The sequence below is a fragment of the Glycine soja genome, unplaced genomic scaffold (genome assembly GCF_004193775.1).
Source record: "Glycine soja cultivar W05 unplaced genomic scaffold, ASM419377v2 Super-Scaffold_81, whole genome shotgun sequence".
Lineage (NCBI taxonomy): Eukaryota > Viridiplantae > Streptophyta > Magnoliopsida > Fabales > Fabaceae > Glycine > Glycine soja.
In genome coordinates, this window is record NW_021143574.1 from 66,179 (window position 1) to 88,860 (window position 22,682).

Sequence of the window (22,682 nt, forward strand, 5' to 3'; positions counted from 1 at the left end):
CATTTTTTAACAAAACAGGGGAGGTGGTTGCCGCCCAGCTCGCCCAGGTGAGCTAGGTTGCTTGCACCTTAAGCAAGGAAATGTCCATAATCCTCTAGAAGGGCCCAGATTTGAAAATTGCTATTTGCACCCCCCCCCCATTTTACTAAATACACCCCATTTTACCCTTTTTTGCTGATTCTTTTTCCGTAACGTTACGGAACTTTATGAATTACGCAACCATCCCCTCTTTGACTTCTGGAATGTTACGAAACTTTACGGATTATGCAATAATGCTTCCTTTCAACTCTCGACATGTCGCGGAACTTCACGGATTGCCTAACGATGGGTGTCAAGTTCCTCGAAGTGGTCATGCGAAGGTCACATCCCACCAAACAGATGGTCCCCGGAAGAAATTAGGGTATGACACTACCCATATCCCAAGAATGAGCAGAATGGTGCTGAAGTTTCGAAATCTGAAGATCTAATCCATGGTAAATGTTTCATAAGTGGGATTTCTATACTTGTGCTATTTGATTCTAGTGCAACCCATTCATTTATATCTTCCTCGTGTGCGGAGAAACTTAAGGTTTCTATGTCTTCTTTGAATGATGATCTTATGGTAGTGATCTTGACTAATGGATCTATTTTAATTTATGATGTGTGTTTGAATTGTCTTGTAGAGATTTCTGGTAGAAAATTCTTGATTGATCTGATTTGTTTACCTCTAAGCCAAATTGATGTTATTTTACATATGGATTGGTTATCTTCGAACCATGTCTTATTAAACTATTTTGATAAAACTATGGTGCTTGGTGATTTTGAAGTAAGTAGGGATAGGATATTTATCTCTACCAACCAATTTATAACATCTTTGAAAGAAGATGCCCAAGTGTACATGATCATGTCCAACCTGGAAGTAGAGAGCAAGGTTTCTATGAGTGATCTCCCTGTTGTTAGAGAGTTTCCTGAAGTGTTTACTGAGGATCTATCCGGTTTACCACCTGGGAGAGATAGAGTTTTCTATAGATCTAGTACCTGGTGCAGACGCGTATCCATATCCCTTTATAAGATGTCTCATACAGAGTTAGTCGAGCTTAAGAAATAGTTAGAAGAGTTGTTGGAAAAACAGTTTGTGAGACCCAGCGTGTCTCTATGGGAAGCGCTAGTGTTGTTAGTGAAGAAGAAAGATGGAACCATGAGGTTATGTGTAGACTACCACCAGTTGAATAAGGTTAGATGTATTTCATGTATTATTTAATTAATTGACTGATTTAATTTAAGTTGAAGTATTGTGTGAATTATCCTTGTGCAACTACTTAGTGTCGATGTTAGTGATAGAGGACAATCCAAAAAGCATAAGGACCCATTTCATGAGTTGAAGGGTCCAATGACATGGTGCAAGTCAAGCTTCTACAAGAAGAGATGACCAAGAGAATAAAGGATGGATTACTCATCAAAGGCAAGAAAATGAGCTAAATTGGAGCATCTTAGAGATTTTCTGAATGGCTCGCTTAGCAACACCAGCTCACTAAGCGCAATTCCATCCAGAGGAAATAATACACTTAGCAACACCAACTCATTAATCGCAATTCCAGCAAGAGGAGAAATTGCACTGAGTGCGAATGTCTCACTTAGCAGCAACCTTCTACGAGCTTAAGTTAAATTTCACTTAGTGACACCAGCTTGCTAAGCAAGTCTTACAGGTTATAAATACATCCAGCAGTGAGAGAAACACGATTTTCTACCCTTTTTCTCCTGAAACCCTAAACCTACCTCCTCACTCACCCATTACCACCAGCGGCCACCATGAGCCACCACCACTTGTCGCTGGACCACTGCACAGAGTGGAACCTTTTGATTGGAGCGAAACCTTCAAAACCCAACTCATGGATTCAGTAGAGAACGGAGCCCTCAACCCTCCCTTCACGGTTTTTTCAAGGTAACCATGATTTCTATGTCTTTTCCTAATTACATTGAGCTTATCACTGTATCTCTTATGGTTTGGTTACCGTTATTGAATGTTTTTACATTTCCTTCGAAAAACCCTTGAAAATGAAAAGTTTTAAAAGTTGTCTTTTTATAAAATTGATTTCATTTTCGTGACCTTTGTTGAACCCTAATAACATTAGCATGATCAGAATTTCAAAATGACGTCTCTTTGATGTGGACCCCAAAAACACCATTTTAGCCCCTTTTACAATTGATTGGGTATTTGACCTCGAATGTTAAAATTGACCCTGTCTTTGAAATCTATATTGAATTGTCTTTGATTTGGTATATAGAGCTCTATGTTTGGACAAACATAGATGAACCTAAGATATCTCAAAACAAGGCTATGAGGAGCTAACAGGGATATATATATATATATATATATACCAGAGGTCAGTGGAGTAAGATCAAACGGACAAATAGGAAGTAAGAATGCAGTATGATAAAATCAAACGTAAGAATTATAAACTTGTAAAGCAGATATCAAGGGCACACCGAAACGGCTTACAAACCCAGGTTTTTGAAAACAAAGAAACCGAAGCGGCGGCAGAGCCGCACAGGATCGGTGAGGGGAGAAGGGAGATATGAAAAATAGAACTTGAAATTTATTGAAACCGAAAGAAAAGCTTACAAAGAGTTTTTCCCTAGGCAGAGCTTCTCTCTCTAAAACCTGATTCTGAGTCTATCTGAAAGGGTGCCTCACAAAGGGGACGAGGACTCCTTTAAATAGACCCAATTTTTACTGTTTCTACAGTATCGGTAATGTTTACCGGAACTGTTACAAAACTTTTTACAAATTACATTATTTAAAAGAAACTGACAAGTTAGTTACAATAATTCATGATTATTACAACTAATTAATCGTCGTCCAATGATATACCAAAACAGTCATCTTCATTCTGGTAGAATGGATCATCTTCTTGGTCATCATTAGTCTCTGATGATTCAGTTTCCTTCTTGGAAGGTTCTTCTTCCACTTCCTGTTGAAGTAGTTGGAGAACTTCTTTGAGATTCTGAGCAAGATTTTCTTTAGATTTTGCGCTTGCTAAGAATGCTGCTAGTTGCGACTTCTGATTTAGAAACAAAGATGTCTCCGGATCAGCAGGTTTAAGGAACTCAGGATTGCTCTGGAACCAGTTCTTGACTTGATCTGGAGCAGCCTTTGAAGTATCGAATTGTGACCACCATTTTACAAAGGCGTGTCTCTGTAACGGTGGATATTGTTTGTTGTTTTCAGTTTTTCCGTATATGTATTGCCATGAAAAGATCCATGACAAGGCAAAACTGGAAAAATACTTTAAATCTGCCAGAATTCGTGATTCCTTGCTATTATAGAGCTTGTTGAATTGTTCGAATCCCTGTTGGACTTCTTCTGGAAATATTTGTGGAATTGGTCCGAAGTAGTTCCACCATTGAAGGAACCAATTTGGAAAATTATATGCAGTATTATTTTTGAAGTAAATCAGCCATGAATGCTTGAAATTACTATTTTGATGCCAGAACACATTGGTCCAGGCGTCAACGTAATCCCAATAATTATACCCTGCAGGATCAAATGGTGCAGAGAATTTTTTGGGTTGGTTTAAGTTTGAGCCATAATGTCGTTGCTGCATAACCTTCAGGATTTGGATTGTGGAATGAGTATTTAAATTTGGATCTTTGGGGTCTTTGAAGTGTTTAATAGATACTGAGTTTGTATCTATTAGGATGAATTCGTAGAATTTGCGGGTTTTGTTTGCGGCTATTGGCCTGTAATGGAATCCCTGGGGGAATACTTTGGCGGTTGCTTTGAAAGGATTCTTGTCCCAGTATTCTGGTTCCATTTGTAAAACATTGAAAAATTTGTTTTTTGAAATGTAACTGTTACCGGGTTGTGGTGTTGATTCTTGTTGAGTCAACGATTGGCTTGGTTTTTGGTTACAGACGGTTTTGGTCTGTTTGGCTTTTTGGATTTGTTTTTGTAGATCTGTTTCAGAATCATCGTCTGATTCTGAGGCCATTTCTGCCCAGGTCTTTTTGGCTAATTTTGGTATTTTGGTGAGGCCTATATCCTCTAAGGCCAGGAGAGTTTGTATCGACCAGGCATAGTCAGCCACGGTCTGTTTGGTTGTTGTTGGTTTTGGAGATTCCTGAGTTGATGACTCAGATTTGACGGTAGTTGTTTGGGTCAATGACCCTTCAAGTTTTCCTTTCTGGGTTGATGACCCAGTCTGGGTAGGTGACCCAGAAGATGTTGTAGTTGCCTTTTTGGTTATTGGCTCTGGTAGAGCCAATAGAACTTCTTTACCTTTCGTACTGGATCTTCCTCCTCTGCCGGAGGAACTAGACACCTTAGGAGGCATCGGGAATTTTCTGTAAAAATTCACGGGTGAGGTAGTCAGGTAGAGAGTTGGAAGAGCCCTTGATATATTCTATATTAAAATCAAAGACACTTAAAATTGCTTGCCATCTTGCAAAAATCTGTTTTGAGGCAAGGTTTTTTACATCTTTCTGTAAAATATCTTTGGCTGATTTGCAGTCAACTCTTACTAAAAATTTTTGATTTAATAAATCAGATTGAAATTTGGAAATGCACAAAACAATTGCTAAAACTTCTTTTTTAACAGTTGAATACTTTAATTGTGCAGGATTCCAGTGTTTTGAAGTATATGCGATGACATGTTCTTGACCATGTACTTGTTGTTTGAGGATGCCACCGTAACCGATGTCTGATGCATCAGTTTCGGCAATTTTGAATGCCTGTGGAATGGAAAGATACAGACATTTTATGGATTGGACTTTGACTTTGATTTCTTTAACTGTTTGGGTATGGAGGTCAGACCAAGGAGGCGGATTTTTCTTTAGCCTATCATGCAATGGTTTGACAATATTGTTTAAGTAGGGGACAAATTCACCTACGTAATTTAGACAACCTAGAAATCTTTGTAACTGGGTTTTGTATAAGATTTGGTTGGGGAATTTGCTAGCAAATTCAATTGACCTTTCGATTGGAACAATTGTACCTTGATAAATATTGTGACCAAGGAATCGAATTCGTGTTTGGAAAAGATTGATTTTTGATTTGGAGACTGCCAAACCATTTTGTTTGATGATATGGATGAAAGTTTGGAGATGTTTGAAATGCTGGTCAATGTTTTGGGAAAAGATTAAAACATCATCTATGTAGACAATGACAAATTTTGAATAGGGATTAAAAATATCATTCATAATTTTTTGAAATTCTGAAGGGGCATTCTTCAGTCCGAATGGCATTACGTTCCACTCATATTGCCCGAAAGGTACAGTAAACGCTGTTTTGTACCTATCTGATTCTTGGATTTGGATTTGCCAAAATCCAGATTTCATATCAAACTTTGAAAATATCTTTGCAGAATTTAATCTGTTAAGCAAATCTCTTTTGTTTGGAATAGGATATCTAATCCATTGTAATGCTTGATTTAGTGGTTTGTAATTTATGACTAAGCGGGGTGTTCCACGCTCAATCTGAGATTGTTTGTTGACATAAAAAGCCGCACAAGACCATGGGCTTTTGCTTTTCCGGATCAGGCCTTTATCAAGCAAATCCTTGATTTCCTTTTGACAGTATTGAAGAAGTTCTTCATTCATTTGGATCGGTCTGGCTTTTGTGGGAATTTGTTTTTCCCTAAAGTCTTTCTCATAGGGGAGATCAACAATATGTTTCTTTCTGTCCCAAAATGCATGTGGCAAATCAGAACAGACAGTTGATTCAATATGATTTAGTAAAGATTGAATTTTATCTTTTACTTGGGGTTTTCCTAGTTGTATCTGAATATTATTAAAAGATACTTCTTCTTTTAAGAAGTTAATTTGATTAATCTTATTTTCTATGAAATTTATATTTCTGGAAATTGGTTTAGTAGAAAAATTAAATATAATCTTTCTTCCTAAATAATTTGTGGTTATTCCTTCATTAGATATTTGGATGGGAAACAGGGCTCTAATGAAGGGTGTTCCTAAGATTACTTCATTCTTAAGGTTTTTTACCAGAAGAAAGTTTGTGTTGATCCTAAGACCTTGGTTTTCAATGATTGCATTTGATAGCTTAAAATTAATTTTTAATTTTGAGCCGTTTGTCGTACTTAGTTTTTCTGAGGTTTTCTCAAAGAATTTTGTAGGAATTAATCCTTCTAAAATACAGTTTGAATCAGCCCCTGTGTCAAATAGGGCCATTGTTTCTAAAATAAAATCATTAATAATTATCTTTATGTTTATGTAAAATTTTTGGATTTTAATCTTGTTGATTAATCCCATAAACATATCATCTTCTAAATTTTCTGGTTGATTTTCTTCACTGTTGTTGGCATTTTCAGAATCACTATCTTCCTCAAGCTGAGCAAGAATGATCTGATGAATTTCTTGTTGTTGACGAAGTTCTTTTACTTCTCTTTTTAGATTGTTTATCTCTGTTTGGAGATCTTGAATTGTCGTTGGCTTTGTTGAAGAATTTTCTAGTCTCTTGAGTATGTTACTTACATCAAATTTGTTGTTCGTGATAAAATCCCTTTGTCTAGGTTTTACCTCTAATGTTTTCTTGAGTTTTTCCAGGAAAACCTTCTTTTCCTGGGGGTCAGGTATGGAATTGATTGCTTCAAACAAGAGATCTTGTTCTCTCGTTAGAGTATTGACTTGCCCATCATCATCTGTTGATGATAGTTGGTCATCTTGTTGGATTAGGTTTAGGTTTTCATCGGAAAGTACGGAGGATGAAGTTTCTGTTTCTGTTTCCTCCTCCGAGGTTTCTATGAGCAAATTGTTTATTTGCTCTTCAATTGAGGGTTCTAGGTTAAGGTTTCTTAACTTCTTTAGTCTACAATATTTGCTAATGTGGCCTTGTTTTCCACAATTGTAGCACGTTATTTTTTATTTTATTTTTTGTTTAGGATTTTCTATTTCTCTACTGGTTGAGGGTTTTTGAGAGTATCTCCGTTTTGGAAATCTTCTGTTATTGGCTGGCTTATGATCGTGGGCTTCTTTCCTAGAGGTTTGTTTTTTCTTTTGTTTTGGACAGGCTGGTAAGCCAAACTGTTCACAGAAAAAACCTAAATCTCTCTTTGTTTGAGCTTTTTCTTTGGCTAATTGCCTCTGAATCTTGTCGTCCTGGCAGATTTTTAAGGCTACCTTTTGGACATAGGAAATTAATTGACCATAACTTAAGTTTTCATATGGAATGTCTCCATTGGCAGATTGACTACGGATTTTATCTCTAACTTTATCTCCTAATGATCTGGGAAGACCAGCTAGAAATTTTTCTTTCCAAAAAGGTTGTTGACTGTCTTCTCTTGTGTAAACCCTAGTTAGGAAAGTATCTCTGTACCACCTAAAATCGGCTAAGGTTCTACACTTAAGATTTGATAATAATTCTGCGGATCTGTCTTTCCACAAGGATGGGTCTCCAATGAAATGTTGGGCTATTGTAAATATTAATGTGTTAACAGCGTCAGGAATCTCTTTATCATCGTCATTAGTAATGACCTTTCCATTGAGATCCGTCTTAACTGCGCTGTAAATTTTTGATTTCTCTTCATTAGTGAGATAATTATCCCACCATCCTTTTAGTTGGCCAGAAAATCCTGCCACTAAGATATCTATAATGGTTTCTTCCGAACATTCATGGGAGGTTTGGTAAGTCGTGGCTACCATGGCCATATGTTGGAGTGTATTCATGATGTTATACTCCGTTTGTGCATCTATGTTCCATTCGTAGATGTTATTTGCGCTAAAACTTTTTAAATTGTTTTCACCTCTTTCTTCTAGTAGAAGGTCAGGGGCAGTTGGACGTTGATAATATAATTTGGAGGGTGTTCTCCAGTTTTTGGAATTAATTGGATTTATACTCTTTTTTGATACTGATCCTATCTCAGTTGTGTTATCTGAGTTTTGGTCACTATCTTCATTAATAACATTAATTAATTTGGAGGTACTTCTTGTTACCATTTTAGAAGTATTTTCCGAGGCTTGGGGAGTATCTGGAATGACCTTAAGTAAACTACCAATCTTGTTTAGTAATTCACTATGATTGTCACCTACGCCTTCAGTTAAGGATTTAGTTTTTCTAAGTTCCCTAATTTTCCGTTTAGCCTTCTCACTAACTTTGAAAGGTTTGAATAAAGGTTTTTCAATTTCGATGGGGACACTTGGCGAGGCTCCCTCAATTGATTTTTGTTTAGGAACTACTTTAGTTTTAATGGTTTCTCCTAAAGCTTGTAAGTATTTATTGGTATAATTTGCCTGTTCCATTAGGCTTTTAATGTCTTTAGAGGTTACTTCCTCGTTGACATCTTTTGTTTTGAATGGAATTGCCATGACAGGTTTATTATTACTGTCTTTGATATTTGGTAGTTGATATTGTGTTGTGGGAGGTAATTCCGATTGGATTAACTCACCATCTCTCACTTGCCAGTTTGTTATGACATTTGTTGTTGGATCACCTATGATTTCTTGTTTCCAAGGGTAATCTATATCCTTTCTAATGGCATAAGCATGAAACCAATCAAAGAAAAGGACATTAATTTTGACTCTTTCAACAAATTCGTAGAACTTGTCTTGGATTTGTTTTCTGTTTGTACCCTTGTAATGTTGGAAAAACCATCTCCTTTGAGGTTCATTCTCCGGAGAATAGAAATCTTTCCTAAGGGTTTCCTTATCAATGCTAAAGTTGTCAAATAACATCATAAGGTTCCATAGAAGAGTATGTTGGGGATTGGATCGACTTTTGGTCGTCCTCCTGTTCTTGGTTGTAAGTTGTTCTAGGTATGCTAGAAGTAGTGTCTAATCCTTGGAGGTTTACAGTAGGGAACTGGTTATGTGACTCAGATCTGGTTAGTCCTACTGGAATTGAACGGGTTCTAACCAAAAAAGACCTTCTGGCTGACTCATATTCAGACCTAGAGGCTTCTATCCTTGATGAAAAAGAATTTCTCCTATTGAAGGTTATCTCTACCTTTCCGGAGTTATCTTGCTTAATATGCTCTATGGTTGGAGCGGGTCGGGGAATAGACGGTGTTGCCTTATCCATAACCCATCTTTCGGGAAGAGTTACTTCATCCCATTTTATTTTTCTTGGAAGAGAAACATTAGCCTTAGTCATATCAGTGATAAACAAAGTTGTTTCTCCTCTTTGAGGTTTTAACAGGACTCTAGATGCACAAGTATTCATGACCTTGTACTGGATCCTATATATTAAGGCTGCTGGGATTGATCCTCCTTTCATGTCAAGGCCATGAAAGTAGATGTTTAAGAACAGAGAGTCAAGAATGTTTCTGTCCATCAGACTCACTGTTTTGTTTGGATAACAATTAAAATATATTGGACCTTGTCCTAGGCTGGTTTCGACTGTTCCAATTAGGGAGTCTTCAAATTGGTTATGCCTAATGTCTCTTAGACACATTAAAACTGCTGCATCTATGCCCATATCAATTAAGGGCTTGATGGCTACTTGTACACAACCGATGTGTAGATATTTATACTTACGGCTATGTTCATAAATTGAATTTTTTGAAAGTAAATGAAATTCTTCCCCTACTTCTTGTCCTAGAGGAATATTGTTTTCTACTGTTTTGATTATGTAATCAAAGTTGTGTTTGTCTTTTATTGTCTCAGGAACGTATAGTTGATCCTGAGGGATTTCTGGAATGTTCCAGTCATCCATATTTTGATTGATATCTTCGAATCGGACTTCCTCATCGAAGAGATTGTGTTTTGGGGCGACCTCTTGGGTCTGGTTGTCTTGATCATTTAATAGATTGGAGTTTCTTGAAGAAGATGATAAGGAGGAGTTTGAGCGAAAAGAGATACGAGAAAAAGATCGTAAGAGTCTAGACATGATTATGATATTCTCTAATATCTTTGCCCTCATTTGGTTCCATAGAAACATCTCCGTAAGTAAATATGTCACAAAATTTTTCTGGATCTGAATTATTTTTAAAAAAAAACTCTTTTTTTTTTTTTGAAAAATAGTTTGAACGGCAATCCTATAGCCACCAGTATATTATGTCTTGATATTTTCGTTAAACAGTACACCTTAGCCTTACTGCCCTTTATCCAACACGGGTCTTATTGCTACAGTACCATTCAACTAAAATATTAGACTGCTGTACTTCCAGGAAGTACTGTTCAAACGCTTACTGTACAAATCAAAGTAAAATATTAAATGTACTATACAAAACTTTTAGTTTCAGATCCATAAAATTCGTTAACATATGTTCTTACGGACAGTATTCCTACTTCCCCATCAGGCTATATATATATATATATATATATATCTATATATATATATATATAGGTAAGAGGAGTTTATAGCTTTTGATCCCATAGTTTTTAAGCAAAATTTGTGTTTTAAATGAATGGGATGTGATATATTTATTATTGATGAATATAACTGTGAATGATGTTGTTGTTGTATTGGTTGGAATTTTTGGGAAAAATCTTAATTACAGAGGAGACTTTACCCAAAATTTTATATATGTCTTCTTTATTACTTATTTTATTATATTTTAAATGGGCTTAAGAGTCTGTTTTGTATACTATAACTGTTCTCTTTAATTTAGAATTTTCCCTAAAATATCAGTCTCGTTATATTACAAATTATTATATGTAATTTATGTTGTCTTAAGACTTGGGGATTGTGAATCCTAGGCATGAGTTTATATGTCTATATATGGAATGCGATTGCTTGTTATGTTGATGACATTGAGATGAAATGATGTTGATGTTGATGATGTCATTGAGATGAATGTATGTTGTGTATGTACATGGAGGTGTAGTGACCTTGTTTGAATATCCCTGGAGAGGGAAGGGATTGGTTTTAAAATTTTAAGCGTCCATGGAGAAGGAAGGGGATTGTTTAAAATTTTTAACTATACAAGGTCAGTGTGTTGTTGGAGCCCATGTTTCATACTGCATAATTGTGTTGAAATAGTATAAACTTGTCAGTAAGTACATGTGGTTCTTCACGATGAAAAATCCTGGTACTTGGGGGGTATTTCACTTGATTTGGAACTTCCTTGAGCTTATGCTGATCCGCATGGGGAGGGAGTGGCATGTACACGACTGGGTGACCATGACAGTTGCTGCCATGTTTTCCTAAGTGAGAGTGTCATGGGGACACACTTAGGCTATTTTCTTTTGAATGGTATCACATTGCATTTTAGAGTTGAGTTAGGTACATGCATCATTTCGAGCATAATTGATTTGAATTGTTGAAAAGTTGATGACTAGTTTGTAAAGTGTATGTTGAACTAATATATTTTTTAGAATAATTATGATTATTTCTAACTGTTTTCTTTCTAATAATTGTCATATGATATTCGTTAATCTTTTACAAACTCTTCCTTAGTTGGTTGCTTGATGTTTTGATTTGGCATGTAAATTACATGTTTAGATACATGAGAAAAATTGAATTATACCTTAACGTGTGAATGATGTATAGTGGTTTAATGTGTGTGTGTGTGTGTGTGTGTGTAGAAGACTCCAAGAAGATTGGGCCAAAGATGTAGGAGAAGGCCCTACGATTCTCATGAGCCTTAGGATAGATTTTAAAACCACGGGCTAAGTATGAGCCCACTTATCTTTGTACATATTAGATTAGGGTTTCATTATTTTTGGGCCTTGTATTTAGGGCTCCATAGTGTAAGAAGGGTACCCCAGTAATCTAGGATTTTTCAGGCATTGTATTTTAGGGCACCTAGACTAGTTTTTGTAATTTCACATGCATTAAGTGCACTATTTGATATGTGTGTTGGGAGAGAAATTTAATTGAATTGGGAGAAGCCCAATCCAATTAAATTTCGGACCAGCCTAAGGGGGAGGTGAACATTTGCTTACTACACCCCATTGCCACATCATATAATCATACTTTGTGCATGTCCTTCATGCTTTACATGCCTCATGACACCTAAACACACTTAGTGGAGAATCTTGGATTTGATCTTGGATTAGTGGGTTGAACCATAGCTGAAATTCACTAATAATAAATAGTGAAATTTTGGGTCGAAATTTGGCTTCACAAATTCAAATTCAAGTGAAATTTGAATATAAATTCAAATTTCCCTCCAATTTTGTGTGACACTTAGGCTATAAATAGAGGCCTTGTGTGTGCATTTTTTCAAATTTGATCATTTGTGAAATTAGACTTCAAAGTTCAAACCTCATTCTATCTCTTCTCTCCCTCCAATTTTGTTCCCCTTTCTCGCTCTCCCTCCATTCATCTTTTCCTACCTTCAAGCTCTTTTCCATGGCTTCCTATGTTGACGAGCTTGTTCTTGACTCATCTTCTCCTTGAAGTGACGTCTTCAATCACCTTTCCTTCTTCTCCATTCCGTTGTCATTGATCTTTTAGAAGCAAAGGACTCCATTGATGAAGAAGATCCAAGGCCTACAAGGTCTACATGGAGCTACATCACAACCTATGTTAATGACCACAAAACTGAACACTTCCTTCTACGAAACTGAATGCTCCACCAGATTATAGAAGATTAGATGACCAATACAAAAGACATGAGTATTGGAGTAGACGACTAATGCTATCATCCACCCTATCTCTGTCAGCCATCATCCAACAATCAACATAGCTAAACAGACTGGACAATGCATAGGTAGACTAGACTAGACATGCCACTAAACATAAGACAGTTGTAGATGCAATTGGCTTTGATGTTTTGATGATGATCATGATAATGTGTTGCAATTGATGCAAATGGGCTTTTCAAGATTAAAATTCAAGACAATACTTCAAGATTACAAGTCACAACATCAAGATGATCACTAGAATATTAGGAAGGGAATTCCTAATTGAATTAGCAAAGGTTTGGCCAAGTGATTTAAAATAAAAAGTGTTTCTCAAAGGTTTTACTCTCTGGTAATCGATTACCAGAGGATGTAATCGATTACCAGTGGCCAAATATGTTTTATAACAGCTATAAAAATTTGAATTCGAAATTTTAAAAGCTGTAATCGATTACACAATTTTGGTAATCGATTACCAGCAGTTAGTAAATGTTTTAATTCAAATTTTAAAAGCTGTAATCGATTACACAATTACTGTAATCGATTACCATACAGGATTTTCAGAAAAATAATTTCAAGAGTCACAACTTTTCAAAGGCTTTACCCATGACCACCAATGGTCTATATATATGTGACTTAAACACGAAATTGCTCAGAGATTTTCAGAACAACAAAGTGTTTATCCTCTCAAAGAGCAAAATTCATTTTATCCTCTTAAGAATTCCTTGGCCAATTCAGTTGCAATTCATTAAGGAATTATTTGAGTGCTCAATCTGTAAAATCCATCTCTTTCTAGAGAGATTTGTTCTTCTTCTTCTTCTCATTCTCTAAGGGATTAAGAGACTGTGAGTCTCTTGTTGTAAAGGATCTCTAAACACAAAGGAAGGATTGTCCTTGTGTGTTTAGAACTTGTAAAAGGAATTTACAAGATAGTGGAACTCTCAAGCGGGTTGCTTGGGGACTGGACGTAGGCACAAGGGTGTGGCCGAACCAGTATAAAACTGAGTTTGCATTTTCTCTTCCCTTAATCTCCTTTATTTATTATTGCTTTATATTCATATTCAAGTTGCTTCATTTAAATTAATATTTAAGAAGATTGTCATTAAGGGAATTCATAACTTGAGTAAAAAGTGAAATAGATTTTTTATTAGGGGAAACAGTTTGGAATATCTTAATTCAACCCCCCCTTCTTAAGATATCTGAGGCCACTTGTCTAACAAGTGGTATCAGAGCTTCATTCTTGTACAAAGTTTAGAAGCTTCAAGAAAAATATGGCCTCAGCAAATTCCTTATTTCCAGAAGGGAATTCTATCAATAGACCTCCAATCTTTAATGGAGAGGGTTACCACTACTGGAAAACCCGAATGCAAATTTTTATCGAGGCAATAGATCTAAATATCTGGGAAGCCATTGAAATAGGGCCTTATATACCCACCACAGTAGAAAGAGTTTCAATAGATGGTAGTTCATCAAGTGAAAGCATAACCATAGAAAAACCTAGAGATAGATGGTCTGAAGAGGATAGAAAACGAGTACAATACAACCTAAAAGCCAAAAACATAATAACATCTGCCCTAGGAATGGATGAATATTTCAGAGTTTCAAATTGTAAGAGTGCTAAGGAAATGTGGGACACTCTTCGATTAACACATGAAGGAACTACAGATGTTAAAAGATCTAGGATAAATGCACTAACTCATGAGTATGAATTATTTAGAATGAATGCAAATGAAAATATTCAGAGTATGCAAAAGAGATTTACACATATAGTAAATCATCTAGCAGCCTTAGGCAAAGAATTTCAAAATGAAGATCTTATAAACAAGGTGCTAAGATGCTTAAGTAGAGAATGGCAACCCAAAGTAACGGCTATTTCTGAATCAAGAGATTTGTCTAACATGTCTCTTGCCACTTTATTTGGTAAGTTGCAGGAACACGAGATGGAACTATTGAGATTGCACCAAAATGAAGAAAATGACAAGAAAAAGAAAGGAATTGCTCTTAAAGCATCATCCTCAATTCAAGAAGAAAGTGATCAGGATAATGATGCAGATGATGATGATGATCTAAGTTTCTTTGTAAAAAGATTCAACAAATTTCTTAAAGTAAGAGGAAATCAGAGGCGACCAAATTTTAAATCAAAGAGAAGGACAGAAAATTCATCCTCTACTCTAAAATGCTTTGAATGCAATCAACCTGGACATCTGAGGGTTGATTGTCCCATCTTCAAGAAAAAGATGGAAAAATCTGAAAAGAAAAATCATAGTGAGAAGAAATTAAAGAAAGCATACATCACATGGGATGAAAATGATTTGGAATCCTCTGATGATTCTGAAAATGAAGAGATAAATCTTTGCCTTATGGCAAAAAGTTACGAAAGTGATGAAGAGGTAACATCTTCAAACAACTTATCTATTTCTTTTGATGAATTGCAAGATGCATTTGCTGATTTGCATAAAGAATCAATTAAACTTGCAAAATTAGTTTCATCATCAAAGAAAACAATTTCAAATTTAGAAAATGAAATTTCAAAATTAAACAAAGAATTAGATCTTCTTAGAAATGAAGTCTCAATCTCTAAAACAAATGAAAAAGTTAATATCTCCACTATTAATGACAAGAAAATAACAGATTCTTGTAGTTGTTGTGATAAATATGTAAAAGAAATTAAAGAGTTAAAAAATTCACTTGCAAAATTTTCATATAGTAGAAATAATTTAGATGTTATATTAAGTAAACAAAGATATGTGTCTAATAAAAATGGACTAGGGTATAAATCTGAAAAACTACAAAAGATTCATAAAAACTTTTCCACTTCCACACAAAAATGTAATTCTAATTCTATCACTTGTTTTTACTGTGGAAGAAGAGGACATGGCATATCAACTTGCTACTTCAAGAAAAATTACAGTAGCATTAAAATGATATGGGTCCCAAAAGGATCCTCAGTTTATACTAACATGCAAGGACCCAATAAAATTTGGGTACCTAAGTCAAAAACTTGATTATGCAGGTATCTTTGAGAAAGAAGTGGTACATAGATAGCGGATGCTCAAAACATATGACTGGAGATGCATCAAATTTTACACACATATCTCCAAAGAAAAGCGGGCATGTAACATATGGTGACAACAACAAAGGTAGAATTCTTGGAGTGGGTAAAATAGGTACAAATTCTTCAAACTCCATTGAAAATGTTCTACTTGTTGAAGGCCTTAAGCACAGCCTGCTTAGCGTTAGTCAACTATGTGACAAAGGCTATCTAGTATCATTTGATTCTCATAAATGTCTTATAGAACATAAGCATGACATTAATATAAAGCATGTAGGACATAGAGTCAATAATGTTTACATGATAGACTTAAGCATAAAACAAGAAAACAATCATTGCTTTCTTAGTAAAGATGATGATCCATGGTTATGGCATAAAAGAATTGCTCACATAAACATGGATCACTTAAATAAATTAATTTCAAAAGATTTAGTAGTTGGTTTGCCTAAATTGAAATTTGAAAAAGATAAACTATGCGATGCATGTCAAAAGGGCAAACAAACAAGAGTCTCATTCAAATCTAAAAATGTTGTTTCAACCACTCGACCATTACAGTTATTGCATATGGATCTATTTGGTCCATTTAGAACCATGAGTTTTGGAGGAAATTACTATGCTTTAGTTATAGTTGATGATTTCTCTAGATATACTTGGACATTATTTATTACACATAAAAGTGATTCATTCCATGCATTTAGGAAACTTGCTAAAGTCATACAAAACAAGAAAAATCTCAAGATTGCATCCATTAGAAGTGATCATGGGGGTGAATTTGAAAATAAAGATTTTGAATTATTTTGTGATGAAAATGGTATTGAACATAATTTTTCTGCACCAAGAACCCCTCAACAAAATGGAGTTGTTGAGAGGAAAAATAGGTCATTGGAAGAAATTGCAAGAACTTTATTAAATGATACTTCTCTTCCAAAGTATTTTTGGGCTGAAGCTGTCAATACTGCATGTTACATCATGAATAGAGCCTTGATAAGACCTATTTTAAAGAAAACCCCATATGAGTTATTTAACGGTAGAAAACCTAATATTTCTCATCTACATGTTTTTGGTTGCAAGTGCTTTGTACTTAATAATGGTAAAGATAATCTAGGAAAATTCGATGCAAAATCTGATGAAGGCATTTTTCTTGGATATTCTTTACAAAGCAAAGCATATAGAATATATAATAAGAGAACTATGAATATAGAGGAATCCATTCATGTTACTTTTGATGAATCTAATGCTATATTGTCAACAAAGAATATGCTAGATGACATTGCAGATTCTTTAGAACATATGAACATTCATGAACAAGATTCCAAAGGAAATGACAAAGGAAACAATGAAGATCCTCCAGAAGAAGGCAAATCCAATGATGCACTCCCAAGAGAATGGAAAACTTCAAGAGATCATCCCCTCGACAACATTATTGGTGATATCTCAAAAGGGGTAACAACTAGACACTCTCTTAAAGATTTATGCAATAATATGGCTTTTGTATCTATGATTGAACCTAAAAATATAAAAGAAGCCATAGTAGATGATAATTGGATCATTGCCATGCAAGAAGAACTAAACCAATTTGAAAGAAACAATGTGTGGAAATTAGTAGAAAAACCTGAAAATTATCCTGTCATAGGAACAAAATGGGTTTTTAGAAATAAATTAGATGAACATGGTATAATTATTAGAAATAAAGCCAGGTTAGTAGCAAAAGGATATAATCAAGAAGAGGGAATAGACTATGAAGAAACATATGCTCTTGTTGCAAGATTAGAAGCCATTAGAATGCTTTTGGCATATGCATCCATAATGAACTTTAAACTTTATCAAATGGATGTTAAGAGTGCCTTTCTAAATGGCTTAATTCAAGAAGAGGTATATGTTGAACAACCCCCTGGTTTTGAAATTTCTGATAAACCAAACCATGTTTATAAATTACAAAAGGCTCTGTATGGTTTGAAACAAGCCCCTAGGGCATGGTATGAACGATTAAGTAATTTTCTTCTAGAAAAAGAATTCTCCAGAGGTAAAGTGGATACTACATTATTCATAAAGAGAAAGCATAATGATATTTTGTTGGTTCAAGTATATGTTGATGATATAATTTTTGGATCCACTAATGATTCATTGTGCAAGGAGTTTTCCCTTGATATGCAAGGTGAATTTGAAATGTCAATGATGGGAGAACTAAAGTACTTTCTGGGATTACAAATCAAGCAAACTCAAGAAGGTATATTCATCAATCAATCTAAATACTGCAAGGAATTGATCAAAAGATTTGGGATGGATAGTGCAAAACACATGTCTACACCGATGAGCACTAATTGTTACTTAGATAAAGATGAATCTGGTCAGTCTATAGACATAAAACAATATCGAGGTATGATCGGATCTCTTCTTTATTTATCTGCTAGTAGACCTGATATTATGTTTAGTGTATGCATGTGTGCTAGGTTTCAATCCAACCCCAAACAATCACATCTAAGTGCAGTAAAGAGAATCATGAGATATCTATTAGGAACAATCAATTTAGGATTATGGTATCCTAAGAATTCAACATGTAACTTAATAGGATATTCTGATTCTGATTTTGCCGGATCTAAAACTGATAGAAAAAGTACAAGTGGAACTTGTCAATTTATTGGATCGGCTCTTGTCTCATGGCATAGTAAGAAACAAAACAGTGTTGCTTTATCTACTGCTGAAGCGGAGTATATCTCTGTCGGTAGTTGTTGTGCACAGATTTTATGGATGAAGCAACAATTATCTGACTATGACATCATTCTTGATCGCATACCTATTAAGTGTGATAATACTAGTGCCATAAATCTATCCAAAAACCCAGTTCAACATTCAAGAACTAAACATATAGAGATTAGACACCACTTTCTTAGAGATCATGTCTTAAAGGGAGATTGTGTATTAGAATTTGTTGATACTAAGAATCAACTTGCTGATATTTTCACTAAACCTCTCCCCAAGGAAGTGTTCTTCTCTATTAGAAGAGAATTAGGTCTCTTAGATGTAAGAGATTTAGAAAAATAGGGATTGATTGGTTGATTGATTGGTTGATTTACTTTTACCTTTTGATTGTAGATTATTTTGTTTGATCTTGTTTGAATTCTTGTTTTTTTTAGAATTTATGATTTCTTGTGTATATAGTAAATTGAATGATTGAATTTAGTGTATTAGTAGTGAAAATTAGTCATATAGGATGTATTTAAGCATAAATATAGATATTCTCTTAGAAACTAGCCTAGGATAGGCTCTGGTAATCGATTACCATCCAGTGTAATCGATTACACATGAACAGGCAGCCTGTAATCGATTACAACATCCTGTAATCGATTACCAGAAGGCTAATTGGGCCTGTAATCGATTACCAATACCTGTAATCGATTACAATGCGTCATCTTCTATAAATACTCACGAAATCAGAGCTGCTGCGCAGCCAAAGCATCCTCCACGTTTTCCTCCATACCTAGAACTTCAAACCTTCGATTCTCACTCAATTCTTCACCAAATCACGTCCCGTAAAGCCAAATCTTCCTCTTTTTCACTCCTCTTTCACTTCCACCGATCAAAATCCAGAAAAACTTCATCAAATGGCAGAGCCATCAAAGAAGAGAAAGGGATCATCCTCCACCGCTACCGCTGCTGCCCATCGCCGTCACGGCCCATCCGGAGCACCCACAGCACCTATTCCTCCTTCTTTGTCATCTCCAAGATCATCAACACTGTTTTCATCCGATGATCAACGTCTACGGTACCTTTCTCAGTTTTCTTCTAGAATAATCTTAGACCCTAAGTACCTAGACGTAGAGTTCTTTAATGATGAAACGTTTGATTGCTATCAAGTGTTTCAAAATTCTGGTCTTGTTGATTTCATGTCATTTAAATTGCCATATTATCCTGAACTTGTAAAGGTCTTCTACTGCAATTTAAAAATTCAGGATGGTATTATTATGTCTGAGGTGCATGGTACTTCTATGGTCATTGATCAGTCACTTTTCTTTTCTTTGACTCATTTACCCAGTCAAGGTGCACCTTTTGAGGGCACCATTGTTGATGACTGGAAATTCGATTATTCGAGTCATGATGCTCATCGCATGGTCTGCAATGATCAAGATGAAATGACCGGTAGATTGTTGGCCGGGTCATTAACTTTTGATAATCGCATCATGCATTATATCATTGTTAGAATTTTGCTTCCTCGGTCTTCAAATTTAGCACAAGCCTCTGAGGAGGATTTGATTCTTATGTGGGCTTTTCTAACCGGTCGTCAGATCGACTAGGCCCATTTGGTTCGGTACCGAATGCATAAGGCATTACGGGCCAATGCACCTCTTCCTTATCCACATTTGATTACTCTGTTTTTGTGTCATTTTCAAATTCCGCTTGATGATGAACCCTTTGTTCAAGTCAAGCGTTCCTTTGCAATTGGTGCTGGTGCAGTGACCTCCTTTGGATATCGTAAAGATCGGAATGGACAATGGCTGAAGAAGGATGCACTCCCTCCTCAAGATGAACGTACTCCTTCACCTCCCCCTCAACGTTAAGATTCCGCACTCATGAATGAAGTCCTCTCCGAATTACGGGGTCTTCGTTCTTATGTTGGTGACCGCTTCGACTCGTTAGATTCACGCTTTGCCGGTATGGACATTCGTCTTACACAGCTTGAAGAGGATGTCGGATACATTCGTCAGAGTTTCGATCTTCCACCACCACCTCCGTCTTCTTAGATTTTAGTTTCTGATTATTTATCTTTTATAAGCCGTGTATTTTGGCTTTTAGTTTCTTAGAATTTACATTATTATGCTAAGTACTTTGCTTATTTATCTTGTGGTTTTTAAATTTCAGTCTTGGATGTTTTGTGATTGTTGACATTTTATGTTATTTGAATTCTGGTTTGATTATTTCTTGTTTATGAGTTTGGCTTATTGTATTTAATACTCTGCTCCTTATATCTTGCTACTCCATTGTTATAACTGTGTTGATTTCCGAGTTCTTTGGCTTTTTGATGTTGCCAAAGGGGGAGAAAAGGTTGTAGAAAAAGCTTAAGAAAAAGCTTAACAAACTTAGAAATCAAGTGATCATGAATTCCGAAATATAGGGGGAGTAAACGAATGCACATTTTATCTATATACAATTGTTTGTTGCTTGCTTGAATCTTGATTTCAGGTATTGTATTGTCATCATCAAAAAGGGGGAGATTGTAGATGCAATTGGCTTTGATGTTTTGATGATGATCATGATAATGTGTTGCAATTGATGCAAATGGGCTTTTCAAGATTAAAATTCAAGACAATACTTCAAGATTACAAGTCACAACATCAAGATGATCACTAGAATATTAGGAAGGGAATTCCTAATTGAATTAGCAAAGGTTTGGCCAAGTGATTTAAAATAAAAAGTGTTTCTCAAAGGTTTTACTCTCTGGTAATCGATTACCAGAGGATGTAATCGATTACCAGTGGCCAAATATGTTTTATAACAGCTATAAAAATTTGAATTCGAAATTTTAAAAGCTGTAATCGATTACACAATTTTGGTAATCGATTACCAGCAGTTAGTAAATGTTTTAATTCAAATTTTAAAAGCTGTAATCGATTACACAATTACTGTAATCGATTACCAGACAGGATTTTCAGAAAAATAATTTCAAGAGTCACAACTTTTCAAAGGCTTTACTCATGACCACCAATGGTCTATATATATGTGACTTAAACACGAAATTGCTCAGAGATTTTCAGAACAACAAAGTGTTTATCCTCTCAAAGAGCAAAATTCATTTTATCCTCTTAAGAATTCCTTGGCCAATTCAGTTGCAATTCATTAAGGAATTATTTGAGTGCTCAATCTGTAAAATCCATCTCTTTCTAGAGAGATTTGTTCTTCTTCTTCTTCTCATTCTCTAAGGGATTAAGAGACTGTGAGTCTCTTGTTGTAAAGGATCTCTAAACACAAAGGAAGGATTGTCCTTGTGTGTTTAGAACTTGTAAAAGGAATTTACAAGATAGTGGAACTCTCAAGCGGGTTGCTTGGGGACTGGACGTAGGCACAAGGGTGTGGCCGAACCAGTATAAAACTGAGTTTGCATTTTCTCTTCCCTTAATCTCCTTTATTTATTATTGCTTTATATTCATATTCAAGTTGCTTCATTTGAATTAATATTTAAGAAGATTGTCATTAAGGGAATTCATAACTTGAGTAAAAAGTGAAATAGATTTTTTATTAGGGAAACAGTTTGGAATATCTTAATTCAACCCCCCCTTCTTAAGATATCTGAGGCCACTTGTCTAACAACAGTGTCATTCAGTCACTCTTTCACTGTAGTCCCCTTCTTCTTCCAACGCATTGCATGGACATAAGATGATATGTGGGTATTTACAAGTTTCAACCCTTATTACAAGAAACAAACTATTATCTATAGACAAACTATTAATAACTTCTAGTAATCTTAACAATTGATCACTTATATCTTCATCTCGAGTGTTGATGGATTTCGTCTTCAATTTTCACCCTTAATGACTTGTATGTTCAATCTCCACTTTTGATGTCTTCTACGGTCTTTATGATTTTCAAATCTTTATTTCTTTTATCATTGTATAATTAGTCAAAAGACTAAATTTTGACACTTAGTCAAAATAATCTATTAAAAATTATTTCTCAATATTTCATCGAAGACCATCTTTTGACAATAAAAAAATGATGATATAAACAATATGAAATTAAAAGTAGTCAAAAAAGTCAAATGGAAATAACCACAACTTATGTGTGTTACTTTTTCATATATATATATATATATATATATTGGTTATTTATGACTTTCTACATCGGTTATTTAAATAACCGATGTTATATAATAAGAATTACACCAGAAAAAATGTATGAATGTTGACAGTTCACATTGGTTTTTATACATAATCGATGTTAACTTATACATTAACATTGATTTTCTATAAAAAATCAATGTTAACGTATACATTAACATCAGTTTTTGTATTAACATTTTTATTTTAACATCGGTTTTTAACAGAAATTGATGTTAACGTATAAGTTAGCATCGATTTTTTTATAGAAACCGATGTTAACATTTTTGGATATTAACATCGGTTTTTAAAAAAACCAATGTTAA